The sequence below is a fragment of the Phyllobates terribilis genome, unplaced genomic scaffold (genome assembly GCF_046119375.1).
Source record: "Phyllobates terribilis strain yellow unplaced genomic scaffold, ASM4611937v1 Scaffold_1__5_contigs__length_1240528914, whole genome shotgun sequence".
In the NCBI taxonomy this organism is placed as follows: Eukaryota; Metazoa; Chordata; class Amphibia; order Anura; family Dendrobatidae; genus Phyllobates; species Phyllobates terribilis.
In genome coordinates, this window is record NW_027362761.1 from 1,162,293,966 (window position 1) to 1,162,307,572 (window position 13,607).

Sequence of the window (13,607 nt, forward strand, 5' to 3'; positions counted from 1 at the left end):
AAAATATATATATTAGTGACCAATATAGTAATATAGCCGCCCTTCTTTTCTATAAAAGCCATAAGTCACATCCATGGAGCCTGTCAGTTTCTTCATCTGTTGTCGGTCAATCTTTTGGGCCGCATCAACCACAGCTCCAGACACTGATCAGAGGAGAGACTGTTTCCCTTTACCATAAATCTCTAATTTAAGAAGGAGCCACAAGTTCTCAGTAGGGTTTAGGTTCATGGAGGAAGGGGTCACTTCATTATTCTTTCCTCTTTAAGGCCTTTACTGGCACCGATCAGTGAAGACTTCGATGCTGTGACGGAGCATTGTCCTGCAGAAAAATCATGGTTTTCCTGAAAGCTTCAGACTTTTTCCTGTACCACTGCGGGAAGAAAGTATCTTCTAAAAAACTGGCAGTAGGTTTGGAATATGATTTTGAGTTAATCTTCAACCCAAAATGGTCCAACTAGCTCATCTTTAATAATACCAGCCCATAGCATTACCCCACTTGCATGGCGTCTGAGTGGAAGTAGAGGCCTGTGCCCATTACTGATCCAGCCACAGGCCTATCCATCTGGACTGTAAGAGTCACCCTCATCTCATCATAAAACCTTTGAACATTCTGTCATCAGACATTTCTTGGCCCAGTTTTGTCATTTCCACTTCTGTGTCTTGCTCAGTGGTGGTCGGTTTCAGCCTCCTCACCTTGGCCGTGTCTCTGAGCACTGAGCACCTTGTACTTCTGTGTCTTGCTCAGTGGTGGTCCGGCTCAGCCTCCTCACCTGGGCCATCTCTCTGAGCACTGAACACCTCGTACTTCTGTGTCTTGCTCAGTGGTGGTTGGGTTCAGCCTCCTCACCTCGGCCGTGTCTCTGAGCACTGAACACCTTGTACTTTTGGCCTCCAGGGAGCTTGCAGTTCTGGAATATGACAGCACTGGAGGATAATGGCTTCCTGGTCGCTTCATGTTTGATTCTTCTCTCATATTTGGTAGTTAATCTGCATCTTTTTTTCTCAACACGTTTTTGTGATCCTGTTGATTATTTACAACAAAACTTTTGCTGGTTCTGTGATTGCCCCAATACCTGGGCAACGTCAGGAGCTGCTCCCCCTGTAGACTGGTAAAAATTTGTGTCTTTTCAGAGTCAGGTTGTGGCGCTCTGCTACGCACTGGTGCCACAGAACCCAGAAGGGTGCATGGATGGACTTCTCCACAAGAGGCCCTCACACATTCACACACCTCCACCCTACCATCTCAGACCAGCAGAAGGAGCCCGTTAGGGATATATATAGGGAGGGTAGAGCCAGGCAGCTCAGCTTTAGTTTAGTGTTTAGTCAGTCTCTCAGTCAGAGAGAGAGTGTGCTGGTACTTAGACCAGTGAAGAGGCAGCACGCTGGCTGCTGTGCTTAGGCGAGCCAAGGCCTACAGCACGAGGTGAAGCCTAGTGAGGGCTCTGAGTGTGGTCAAAGGCGAGAGGAGAAGGAAGAAGTGGCGAGGGGGCAGAGGAGCATACCAGGCTCACCCCGAGATATATACCGGACACAGGGTCCGTGCCTACGGAGTCCCTTTATGCCCAGTAGGGACCACCGGACACCTGGAGGACTACAGGTTTACCAAACGCTGACTACAGTACCAGGGCTAGGAGTCACGGAGGCCCCAGCATCCAGGGAGAGTGATCTCCAAGAGAAGGCCCTACCACCAGGTCAGCAGGTGCAAGAGAGAGACAGTAACCAAGCTAGGCCTAGCTCCAGGCAGGTCAGAAGCTTAGCAAGAGGAAGCAACGGATCAGGAGGCCCTACACCCGCTCACTGAGGAGAGTCCAAAAGTGCACCCTTCGCCCGGAGTACCCTGGACCGTGCCTGCATCGTCACCAGTAAAGGTACTGAAGCTTATCCCCCGTGTGAGTGTCCGTCTTTCCTCCGGGACCGTCCTGCCGTCTCTCCCCAGCATCCACCATCTACCCCTACACTGCCCTGGAACTAGCTCTACCTGTGGAGAGCCACACCATCCCTGCTGCCCTAACACCAGCTCCAGAGCACTTCCCTCACGGCGGCGGCTCCAGTTAGCCGCATTCCACAGGTGGCGTAACGAACTTACTAAAAATCCCCTATAAATATCCCCTTTTTGTTGACCTCCCTGGGCCACGGACTGGGCCAGCCACCGTGATACCACCCCCAGCATCTACCGGCCCAGCACCGGGTACCCCACAGCCCATGGGGCGCGTCAAGGTAAATCTCTTTTTTGGCCCAATTTGCCTGCGAAAAACAAGCTGCCTAATAATTCTGCTTCCCTGATAAAGGGCGTTGTATCCTTGGGCCTCACCCCCTTCATTACACAAATACACATCACCTGACCTGCTTCATCCAATCAGCATTCACGTTTATACAGCTCGGAGGTGGGAAATCTGCATAGAAATGATGATGTGGTCAGAATACTCACCTAATAATTCTTCACACAGTGTAGATGCTATGTTGTTTTCTATCGACAGCACATAGAGGCCTGAGGGAGACCCTGTTTCTAGGTAGTGACGCACCCCCTTGGGGCCGCGGGGTACTCAGTGCCGGGCCGGTCGGTGCTAGGGATGTCACGGCGGCGTTGCCCAGTCTGTGGCCCCGAGGCAGTCAATAAACAGTGAAATAACATTTTGGGAAAAAAGTTTGTGACACCACCTGTGGTATGTGGCCATAGATGGCCGCCGCTGCTATTCAGATCTACTGGGGCCGTTGGTGATGCAGCAAAGATGGTTCAGCTCTCCACGGGTAGAGCGAGGCCTCAGGGCAGTTAAATAAAGAATTTAAGATGTTGGTGTTGTAGTGCAAGGCAGGTGACGCAACAATAAATCCAGGACACAGTGGGGTGAAGTCTTCAGGCTTTACTTACAGTTCTTAGGCAGTTCCAGGTTACCGCTGCAGCCCACGTCGTCCTGTGTTCTCCAAGGAAAGGATCCAGCCAATTCCCAGGCAGTTCAGGTACACTTAGTCAGGACCCCTTTCTTATGTGCCTCTCTTGTCGTCTCCCTGAGCTGGCTCTCGCCCTCCTGCCTGCGCCTCACAATCAGTGTCCCAAGCCAGTGGCCTCGGGCCTTGTCGGGTGACTTACTCTCAGTCCCCTTGACCCTATGTGGCCACCTTTTCGGCGATGTAATAGTGGATTTCGGCTGCAACACCTTGAAAATGCTGCGGCCTCCGGTGGGCTAGCTAAGCCCGATTGTTCTCCTTTAGTCTGGGGCCAGTCCCCTTCTGTGGCCTGGTCCTTCCACTTGAAGGTCGGGTGGATGCGGGTTCCACGGAGAGCATCTGCGCTCCCGTGTCCCTGAGACCCCCTCTGTGTCTTCTTCCTTCTTCTGGGCCCCTTACGCTGGGCCCCCTCCTGTCTGGACCTGTCACAAGCAGGTCCTCCCTCCTGGGCTTACAGCCCTGACTGTCCCCTTCTAGAAGGTTCCCCTTCTTCTTATACCTTCTGCTAGGGTGCTTCTCTTTGCTGCTTCCTCCACCCACGCCTACTACATGGTTCCCTCTCCTTTGGTTCCCCCCTCTCCAGCCAGGGACAGGGCTCAGCCCAGATTAAGTGCATCTTGCCCCATCTGCTGGTCTGGAGTGGTGTAGTGCTGGATGTCGGTGTGTGGGTCCCGGGTAGTGTTCCTTCCTTACCTGGGAGTGGAGTATAACACCTCTGGGTGAGGTACAGTACCTCTGTGGCAACTGGATCCGCAGGGGCGCCACAGTAGCACATGTTCAGAAGTAGCATGGAGGACATTATACAGCAGTACTGTAATGGGAATCCAACTCTGGGCAGACTGGAATATTGCATTCCCATTTGTGTGTGCATTGTGAGCCTCTTTCTTTTGCTCTGCTTCTCACAGAGAAGAGTTGCTCACTATGTCAGTCATAGTCTTGTGAGGGATCCATCTCTTTAGCAGCCCAGTAGTTGATCAGATCGTGTACCAGTCAGAGATTGGTAACACAAGGAGAAGAACACACCCCAATGGCGCTCCTCTACCACTACATTAAACATTCTCTCTCGTAGCTCCCAGTTCTTTAGCGCTGTCAGGTTTAGCGCTCAGCAGATAATCCCGAAAAAAGTCTGGCACTCTATTTTTCTGGCTAGTCCACCACTCACACTTAGTTGCTTTAGTATGGTTTTCCTGCTACGTCACAATGAAGGGTCCTGACCGCACAAAAGCGGATTGAACTCAGAATACAGGCGTAGGATCTGGCACCAAGTAAGCCTTATAATATTAGGTCTAACGGTCCCTATCGACAGGAACTATATAGCTCAACGTCCATGCGCCTCTAATAATAATAATAATTTTTATTTATATAGCGCCAACATATTCCGCAGCAATTTACAATTAAGCGGGGACATGTACAGCCAATAAATTCAATACAAGGTGAGACAGTTTAAACAGTTACATCAGGAGTGAGGTTCCTGCTCGCAAGCTTACATTCTACAAGAAAATGGGGGGACACAATAGGTGGAAAGTGCTTGTTATTTCAGGTCTGGCAATTATAATAAGTCGGGATTATCATTAGTGTTGAGCCACCCCCGTAGTGTTCGAGTTCGGTTCGGTTCGTCGAACACCCGTGTGTTTGCCGAACTGTTCGTCGAACTGTTCGTCGAACACCTTCAAACACCGTTAAAACCAATGGCAGGCAAACAAAAACACATAGAAACACATAGAAAACACCTTCAAAGGTGTCCAAAAGCTGACAAACTACTCAGAAGACACAACTAACACATGGAAAAGTGACAAGTACATATAGTCATGCGAAAAGAAAAGAGGTGGAGGAGTAAAAGGAGGGGGAGACACAGATATAGGCATGTCATGCCCTTCTAAAATCCAAAAAGTGAGAAGCCGACACGTTCAGTCCGCTCCTGCCCGTGCCACCTCCGCGTCGTCGGGTTTGTGCCAGAGCCGCGGTGAACCCTGACGGCCAGCCCCCCTCTCCCAATACTGGTGCCTGTCCGCTGGTGGGTCGAGAGAGCCCCCCTGTGGTGGAGGCAGCTCTAAGCTTTTTAATTTAAATTGTCTCTCTAATTTGAATGAATACACTTTAAATCCATTTACAAGGATCTATTGGAGGGCAAGTCTCATGCCAGCAGCCGCGTAATTCCAGCTCCAGTAGCGTCCACTAAAGCTGCTGCAGTTAAAAAGCTTTTATAAGGATCGAGCTCGGCTGTCCACCGCAAGGCATCCTACTGCCAGTCCCAGCCCCTATGCCTTGGGGTGCCTCCTGATGCTCTTCACTGAGTATCCCGTGGTCCAGAAGCATTTCCTTTGAAAAAATTAAGTGTCCAAACTACAGGTGGTGTAGCTTGCTTAACAGCCGGGATAATCCGCTGACTAGCAGACACTGCTACTAGGCACAAAGTATTTCCTGGGCTAGATGCAGTTAAAAATTTGTAATTAGATACTCTCGTTGGATGCTGAGAAAGCATTCCATAGAGTCTCCTGGCACGCCATATATGATTCTCTTAAAAAGCTTGGGGTAGGGGTCTAGGGGACCCTTTTATAGCCAAAATCACGGCCCTGTATCGCAATACGTCACCTAGGCTGAAGATAAATGGAACTGTAGCACCCTGAGGGCTCGGTTGCTACAGAGGTATTGCACCTCACCCAGAGGTGTGATATCTCACTCTCAGGTAAGGATGTAGTGTGGATCAGGACCCGACACCTGCATGCATTACACCACATTGCCGTGGGGCAGGGCGACCAATATGCCCCTGAGATGGGCACGACAGTCCCTGTCCCTGGCTGGAGTGGGGGGAGGGAACACTGAGGAAGGGGAACCCTGTAGTGCAGGAGCAGGGAGGAAGCAGTTCCTGGGTGCATTGAGAAGGGAGTATAAAAGGTGGGCACCATCTTAGTTCAGTGCAGAGAAGTCTGAGCAGAAGTGGCAGGGAGCAGGGGCTCTGCATGAGCTCTGCTCCGGAGGCGGGCCTAGTAACAGAGGCCCAGGCCTGGAAGAGGGAGAAGGAAGGAAGAGGAGCGGAGAAGGCTCCAGGAACGAGGAACGAAGGGATCCCAGGGGTGCGGACGGGCGAGTCGCCACCGCACGCCCGAATCCACCTGCGTGGAGGGGTCAGGCCAAAGGGGGAGACCGGTCCCCGAAACTACTGGAGGCAGGAAACGACCCTCAGCTAGAAACAGGAGGCTGTGACATTTTATGTGGCGCAGCCCCTCGCTACACCCGCTAGGAAGGCACCACATAGGGTCAGGGAAACTGGCGCCAAGTTTACCAAGAGGAGGCCCGAGGCAGCCGGACAGAAGGGTTGGTAAGAAAGGCCAGAAAAAGGACACACAAAGGGGGTCCTGTGAAGCGCTCCAAAGTTATCTGGGAGTTGTCTGAGCCCCTCACCTGGTGAGCACAGTACGACGTGGGCAGCCGTTACCTGCAGACGTGGTCTGGATAATAAGAACTGTGAGTAAAGGCCCTGGACTGCATCACTGACTCCGTGTCGTTACTGCTGCTGCCCTGCACCATCACCCCCATCCTCCGCATACACTGCCCTGAGGCTATACTCCTCCCGTGGGGAGTTATGCTACGCTCTGCTGCACCCACAACACCAGCCTCAGTGGTCTGCCCTGGAGCGGCGGTTCACTCTGACCGCAATCCATGGGTGGCGTAGTCGGACATTTAAACATCAAAACCACATAAATAGTTCCGCCACTGGTTTGACTGCCCTGAGCCACGGAACCGGGTCGCCGCCACGGAGACTACAACCACCAGCATCCACCAAAAAGGGTCCGGCTCCGGGTGTCCCAAGGCCCAGGGGGCGCGTCAGAACATTTTCATCACCTTTCACAATCACCAATGGGACAAGGCAGGGATGTTCTCTGTCCCCTCTCTTATACATCCTAGTGACGGAGCACCTGCTCTCATCAATTCGCCATAACCCCAATATTAGGTGGATTGAGGTGGGAGGCACCGAGTACAAGTGCTCTCTATTTGCTGATGATGTCCTAGTATATATCACTCAATCACATATATCCATCCATGCTGTTATGGCTGAAATAGATCACTTTGTTACATGGTCAAATTTTAAAATCAATGCAGCGAAGTCTGAGGCCCTCGATGTCTCCCTCCCCAAATCCATATAGGATTCCATCCAGTCCAACTTTCCCTTTGCCTGGCCCTCACAGGGTATCAAATACTTAGGAATTCCTATTCATAGAGACCTCTCCCATCTATGTTATCTTAATTTTGGGCCCTTTATTGAACAACTCCATACAGACCACGGTTGGCAAGTTAGAACTGTAAGATTCACTACGTGAACCACTGGTGTTTTGTGGAAAAGCACATGTACACTGTGTTCCAAATTATTATGCAAAAAGTGTTTAGGAGTGATAAGGGAAGAATTTGTTTGTTTGTCAGTTAAACTCATTGATGGTGATGTGTGTCAGGGCTCTTTATATCACTGTAAGCAATTGCAGACACCTGTGCTAATTAGTTTGGCAGGTGTGTCCAATGAAAGGCAAGACTACTTAAGAAGGCTGTCTCACATTATTAAGCAGCCTACATTTTCTGCCAAAATGGGAAAGAAAAAGGATGTGTCGGCTGCTGAGAAGCAACAAATTGTGGAGTGTTTAGGTCAAGGCATGACTACAATCAACATTGTGCGATGATCAGGATGAAGTGTCTTGGCAATCAAGAAGTATGTAGCTGATTCACAGTACACACGTGTGCGTGCTGATAAGGGCAAATTGAGGACTCTTTCCTACAGGCAATTACGTCAGGTTGAAAGAGCAGCGGCAAAAAAGCCTTGTCATAGCAGCAGACAAGTTTTTGAAGCTGCTGGTGCCTCCAACGTCCCCGGAACAACAAGATGCAGGGTCCTTCAGAGGTTTGCAGCTGTGCATACGCCATCCTGTCGACCTCCTCTATCCACTTCACACAAGCAGAAACGGCTCCAGTGGGCCAAACATTACATGAGGACTGATTTCAAAACTGTTTTGTTCACGGATGAGTGCCGTGCAGCGCTCGATGGTCCAGATGGATGGAGTGGAGGATGGCTGGTTGATGGATACCCCACGCAAACACGGCTACAGCGCCAACAAGGAGGAGGTGGAGTAATGTTTTGGGCTGGAATCATGGGGAGAGAGATTGTCGGCCCCTTTAGGATCCCTGAAGGTGCTAAAGATGAACTCCATAATGTATGTGGATTTTCTCAAACAGCACTTCCTGCCATGGTTCAAGAAGAAGAACCGTGTATTTCACAGCAAGATCATTTTTTTGCATGATAATGCACCATCTCATGCTGCACATAAAACATCTGCATCTCTGGCTGATATGGGCATAAAAGGGGACAAACTTATGGTGTGACCCCCATGCTCCCCTGACCTCTACCCCATTCAGAACCTTTGGAGCATCATTAAAAGGAGTGTCTATGATGGCGGGAGGCAGATCACATCTAAGCAACAGCTCTGGGAGGGTATTCTGTCCTCATGCAAAACAATTGAAGCAGAAACCATCCTAAACCTGACAAATTCAATGGACGAGAGAGTTCAGAAGCTCCTTTCGAACAAGGGGTCCTATGTGAAAATGTAACATCACCTAGAATAAAGTTTTGAGTTGAAAACTGTTAAATTTCAGTTTCTAACAACCTGCTAATGCTTATAATTTCAAAAATGACCATTTTTTTGGTCTTTATTAAAATGAAAAGGTTGATCGAAAAGTTTGGGGGATCTAAGAGTGTGGCAACCCAGTAGTCATGATTACTTCGAATTCTGACAATATGAGGGTCATGCTGCAGGTAGTGCAGCAAGAAGGCACTTATGTGTCTTGCGCATCTCGGAGCCCCAAAATTATTTTCCGGGCTAGATGCAGCTAAAAATTATTATTAATTTTAAATTTGGTGAAGCTTTAGTATAGATGGCCTAATAGGATCAGTGCTGCACACTGCTACAAAGCCCAAATTATTTTCCAGTCAAGATACAGATAAACATGATTAGTAATTTTAAATCTGGTGGAGCTTATTATAGATGGCCTAATAGAATCAGTGCTGCACACTGCTACAAAGCCCAAATTATTTTCCAGCCAAGATACAGATAAACATGATTAGTAATTTGAAAGCTTAAAACGGTTGGTAGGGTGATTTTAACCAATCATCAAGCTTTTACTCTCCCCAGGATGACACAGGGGTAGAAAAGTCGTTTCGGATCCATGATTTGTTCATCTTTATGAACGTGAGTCTGTCTACATTATCAGTGGAGAGCCTCGTGCGCTTATCTGTCAGCACACCACCAGCAGCGCTGAACACACGTTCAGACAGAACGCTGGCTGCGGGGCATGACAAGATCTCCAAGGCGTAAGTGGCTAGCTCCGGCCATTTATCCAGATTGGAAGCCCAAAAAGAGCAAGGGTCCAGTGACACAGTCATGGCTTCAATGTTTACTTGGAGATACTCCTGTACCATCGTCTCTAGGCGTTGACTATGTGTCAGACTTCTTGTCTCCTGTGGCCTTGCAAAGGATGGGCTAAAAAAGTGGTGAAATGATTCCGCAAAATTGATGTTACCAGCATATACTGTGGTTCTGTTATGGTTTGAGTGCTGAACACTTGACGGTCCCACGGTTGGCAAGTTGGAACTGTGAGATTCACTACGTGCACCACTGGTATTTTGTGGAAAAGCACATGTAAGATTCTGCAACAGTCTCTGCTGATACTCCTGCATGCGTGCATCCCTTTCTATGGCAGGAATAATTTCTGCAAATTTACTTTTGTACCGGGGATCTAACAGTGTGGCAACCCAGTAGTCAGGATTATTTCTAATTCTCACAATTCGAGGGTCATGTTGCAGGTAGTGCAGCAAGAAGGCACTCATGTGTGTTGCGCATCCAGGAGCACCAAGTCCCTGTTGTGTTGGTGGCGAGGTAACAATCATGCTTCCTTCCTCTGTCCTCTCCCCCCAACCTCGCACAACAGAAATGTGATCAAGGTCTCCCTCATCTGATGAGTCTTCCATCAGTTCGTCCTCCACTTCTTCCTGGGCTCCTGCACCTTCCTCACTAGTTTGGCTGCTACCATGCGCCCTGGTAAAACCATCTCCCCCACCCTCACATGCCTGCCGCCTTGGTGCTGCCGACCGTCTGGACCTTGCAGATGTTAGCCCTTCCGCATACAACTCCTCCTCCTCTACTTCCTCCACCTCCTCTTGTGCCACCACCTGACTCCGAATTCTGTTTAACATGTGCTCCAGCATGTAAATCACCGGAATAGTCATGCTGATAATGGCATCGTCAGCACTAAACATCTTCGTCGCCATTTCAAAACTGTGCAGAAGGGTGCATAGGTCCCTGATCTGAGACCACTCCTCCAGCGTGATTTGCCCCACCTCTGGATCTCGTTTTCCCAGGCTATACGTCAGAACGTATTGCACCAGGGCTTGTCGGTGCTGCCACAGTCGTTGCAACATGTGCAGAGTTGAATTCCACCGGGTAGGCACATCGCATTTTAGCCGGTGAAGTGGCAGGCCCAACGACTTCTGTAGAGATGTAAGTCGCTGAGCTGCGGGATGCGAACGGCGGAAGTGAGCACACAGCGACCGTGCCCTCTGCAGAAGGCCATCTAGTCTGGGATAGTGGGCTAAAAATTGCTGGACAACCAGGTTCAACACGTGAGCCATACAAGGCACGTGTGTGACATTGGCCCGGCGAAGGGCCGCACCCAGGTTTGCAGCATTGTCGCACACGGCCTTCCCTGGTTTCAGGTCCAGTGGAGACAACCATTCATGAAATTGGTTCTCCAGAGCTGACCACAACTCCTCAGCTGTGTGACTCACATTTCCCAGACATTTCAATGTAAAAACCGCCTGATGACGTTGAGCCCTACTGCCAGCATAGTAAGGAGGTGTGCAGGATCCCTTCTGCGCAGTTAGAAAGCTTGTGGCATGACCAGACAGGCTTTGGGTGCAGGTGGAAGACCGAGAGGAGGTTGAGAAGGCAGAAGCTGTGGAGGAACTTTGACATAAAGAGGATTGACGCACAACTCGTGGGGACGGCAAGACTTGGACAGCAGCCCCTTGTCCTGCTGTCACCATAGTTACCCAGTGCCCAGTCAGCGACATGTAACGCCCCTGTCCATGCCTACTCGTCCAAGTGTCTGTGGTGAAATGCACCCTGTCACACACAGAGTTTCTCAAAGAAGCGGTGATGTTGTGTGCGACATGCTGGTGGAGCGCAGGCACACCTTTCTTTGAAAAGTAGTGCCGACTGGGCATCTGGTACTGGGGCACTGCGACGGACATAAGGTCTCGAAAATCCTCTGTGTCCACCAGGCGGAAAGGCAGCATTTCTGTAGCCAAGAGCTTGCAGATGGTGAAATTCAACCCGTTAGCTTTCTCATGGCTAGGAGGAAATGGTCTTTTACTTGTCCACATCTGAGGGACCGAGGGCTGGCTATTGTGCTTAGACGGGGTTGATAAGGGTGTCCCCGGCAAACTGCCGGTCTGTGGTGCTATCGATGTCGGACAGCGCTCAACACCAGCTGGTGTTACCACCTCCAAAGAAAATGATGACCTGCCAATCACGCTGGCTGTTGCGGGTAAAGAGGTGGCAGGTCTGCGCCCCAAAACAGGTGTGACTGCTGTCCCCCCAGTCACAGAGGATGAAGAGGCTGCGGATGCACAAGATATGGCAGACGGTGGTTGGCCCGGCCGGCTAGGCCGCATTGTAGCACACTGAGCTTCCCACTGCAACTTATGCTTCATGTCCATGTGCCGGTTCATGCATGAAGTACTCAAACTATGTATTTTTTGGCCTCTACTTAGCTTTTGCTGACAAATGTTACAGATAACACGAGTTGGGTCATCTTTATCGATCTGAAAAAATGCCCAGGCTATGCAAGGCTTAGCACCCATGCGACCTGAAGAGCCACCACGACTTGTGGTGAGAGGCAGAGTTGTGTTTGAGGATGCAGTTGTTGACGTGCTTCCAGTACTACGTCTCTGTCCAGGAAGGCGCAACCTGACCTCGTCGTCACTAGCATCTTCCTCCACCTCCTCTGCTGACCTCATCTCTTGGCTGACTGTGGGTTGACAGTAAGTGGGATCTCCAACCTCATCATCATCACCCTGTGCGTTATCACACCCGTCGTCCTCAGAGCCAACCTGTTCCTGCCCTGACAAAAAACTAAAGTTGTCGCTCCAATCAGGTATTTGAGTCTTATCATCGTCTTCCTCATTGTCTCCACCAACAGGAGTTACAGTTTGGGAATGAGGGTCTACATTATGGTCAGAACCTTCTGCGTCTGGTCCTGGATCCGACTCATAAAGATTCTGGGCATCAGTGCAGATCATTTCCTCGTCTGGATTCACAGAAGCACTGGAGTCGACCTCTGATTCCCAGGCTATAGTATGAGTAAATGTAGCACCCTGAAGATTCGGCTGCTACAGGGTTATTGCACCTCAACCCAGAGGTGTGATATTCCACTCCCGGGTAAGGAAGGAGTGTGGATCTGAGCTCGGTAGGCTGCATGCACTACACACATCCCATTTCCGAGGAGCAGACCGACGGTACTCCCACTTAGAAATGTGCAGGTACGACCGAGTCTGTTCCTGGCTGGAGTGGGAGGGGGGTGGTACATCCCAAGTAGTGTAGGGGCAGATAGGGGGAGCAGCCTGGGTAAAGATAGGAGCTCATTTGGTGCTGGTCACCTGAGCTCACACATAGAGGGTGTATATAAGGTGGGCACCAACTAAGAACAGGGTCAGATGCAGAGAACAAGTCAGTTGCAGAGAGGAAGTCTGAGAGCAGAGAAGAAAGACCCAGAGTGAGAGAGGAGAAGAGAGAGAGAGACCCAGAGGGGGAAACAGCAGAAAAGGACTCCAAGATCCCAACTTAAATCCCCGGGTGAAGAGTCGGCACAGGGTACCGGAACCCAAGCTGGTGGGGGCAAAAACACACCCCAGCCAGAGACCGGAGACCGTGGGCAGCGTTTGTCACGGTCACCCATCACATCCACCCCGAAGGCACACCACATGAAGGGTCAGGGAACCCAAGGCCAAGGGTGTCCCAACAAAAGGCCCGAGGGAGCTGGACCTAGGTGGATCACTGGTGGGGACGGCCAGAGAACGGGACAGAAGGAGAGCTCAGGGCCACGCTCCGGACTTGTTTGGGGGTTGGCTGGATCCAGGACCTGGTGGACGCAGCACGGCTCGGGTGGTCACTCGAAGCTGGAGTGACCAGTACAACATCTGCAGTAAGTAAACACCCTTAACTGCACAACCCGACTCTGTCTTCATTGCCGTCTGCACTGCACCACCACAACCCCCATCCTCTGCACATGTCCCCCCTGAGGCTATACCCCTCCCGTTGGGGGTTATCCCACCAAGCTGCGCACCCACCATCAGCCTCAGCGGACCCTGCTGCAGCGGCGGCCACAGTGACCGCATCACAACGGGTGGCGTAGTCGACACAAAAGAACTCTTAATAACATCTGTAGGACTGCCACATAACACTGAGTTTGACGCCTTGGGCACGGGCCGGGTCACAGCCGCTCGGAGACTACAACCCCCCATCTGATCCGGTGCCGGGTATTCCCCTCAAAAAGGAATATGTCCCAGGGGGCGCGTCAACTTTGGCGTAGTCGGCAGGATTACGTGCCCGCAACAACCGGGT